The sequence below is a fragment of the Cariama cristata genome, unplaced genomic scaffold (genome assembly GCF_000690535.1).
Source record: "Cariama cristata isolate BGI_N322 unplaced genomic scaffold, ASM69053v1 scaffold18472, whole genome shotgun sequence".
NCBI lineage: Eukaryota > Metazoa > Chordata > Aves > Cariamiformes > Cariamidae > Cariama > Cariama cristata.
Window position 1 is genome coordinate 1 of NW_009605699.1, and position 1,894 is coordinate 1,894.

Sequence of the window (1,894 nt, forward strand, 5' to 3'; positions counted from 1 at the left end):
AGCAGAACTGTCTAAACCTCATTAATAAAACAAAGCCGAATGCTTGGACGATATTCTATGACAATTACTTAATAGTGATTTGATGTTACGAATTTCACGTCAGTTCCAGGAAAATATTTGATTATTTTTTTTTTTTCCCCCCCAAAGCCAAAAGGTGGAGCACCATCAGGTACTCTCATTGTCCAGTGCTCTAAAACTAGTCTCCTCTTCAGCATCCACCTCACATTCTTTACACCATCAAGTTGGGTTATGTAGAGTTTCCTCCTATGCATTTCTCCTGCACTCCGCCCTCGCCTTTGGCAGGGTCCAGAACTCCAAAACTACTTCAGAAAATTCCAAGTAAAAACTGCTATTTTTTTAACAAAACATTTTAGCAAAGACACTTTAAATTATTGCTACGGAAGATTGTTATTTTATCTTATGGCAAAGGGCTGAACTTTATTCCTTTGATTCAAGGTTGAGAAAACTATTTCTGGCCTCACATTACAAGAAATGGACTTGGCTGCAGATTGTGGCTTTTTTGGGTGGGGTTTGTTTTTTTTTTTTCTGTTTTATTTTCTAATCTTATACATAGGGTGATAAAAAGGAAGACAGAGGGTAAACTTAAGGCAGGACAGGAAGATAGGGTATGTCTGGAGAACCTAGAGGATCAGGAAATTTTTTTCCTGTTGTTTCTGTGTTTTCTTAACCACGCCAGTGTTCAGCAAGGGCAGACGAAACCAACTTTTCTTTGACCAATGTCCTGCAGTTTTAGGTACCTGTGATGCCCATGCTTTAGGGATGTGGGCTTTGAGATTAAAAACATTTGAACAGCTTCTTTCCAAGCTGTCTGTTTTCTATCACTGAGGGAGGTGATGTGAGGGTCTGGCTTCTTGGTCAGGGGTGGCTGGTGAATCTGCCACAGCTGGCTGTCCCACGTGGGCACTGGTTGGGACAGATGCTGTACACACAGCTATATATTTCAGCCACCCACGGCATTCTGGCTGGGAAGGGAGTGAAAATGAAGGATGTACTTTCTTCTCCGTTATTTGCTTCACATTCATAATGCCTTTCCTCTGTTGTGTTTGTAGAGAATGAAGAAAAGAATGTTTCCTTTATTTGCACAATGAGGCATTTTTTGCCTTACAAGAGAGGACTTGTAGGGAGAGGAGCAGATGAAATTTTGGGCATGCAGATCCCATATGGCTTATAAACCACATAAGTGGCAAACTGGGTCACTGCAGAGGACTTGTATGGTCAGCAGCTTGGATTACATTAAATGAGTTTCAAATTGTGATGCCTAATTATAATGGTAGTCACAGAGATTAGTCTGTAAGGAAGCTACTTTGAAGCTTTGGCTTTTGTTTTCAGAAAAATCATTTAAAGTGGAATAGAAGTTTGTAGAGAGAAGCAAGCCAATTTAGGATAAAACTGTAGTATACCACAGAAGGACAAGCTGTTGATTTGACTTGTCTAGTTTAATTTCCCATTCCCAGTGATTCCCAATAATAAACCTGCATACGTTATCTCTTTTCCATAAGAGAGTATCTCTATGTGTTTGCAAAAGGTGGGGAGGTAATAGATTTTTTTTTTTTTTAATGTATGTGTAACTAACTTCAGAGATAGCAACTATGAAAGGAAAGATTTGAATGAGAAATAGTTAAAAAGGAAGCCCTGTAATGCATCTGTGCTTACTTCGTTTGCATAACAAAAACCAACCAACCAACCCAAAAGTATTAGTATGCATTATATACCGGATATAAATTTCCTCCTTTTTTATGCCATTGTAAATCCAGGAAACTTCAGCCCAGGTTAAGCTATTTCAGGGATATCATTGTAACAATACATACATGTGTATATCCTTAATATGTTTTGACATAACTGATTTCCTTTTTAATTTGATCTTTAACTGAGT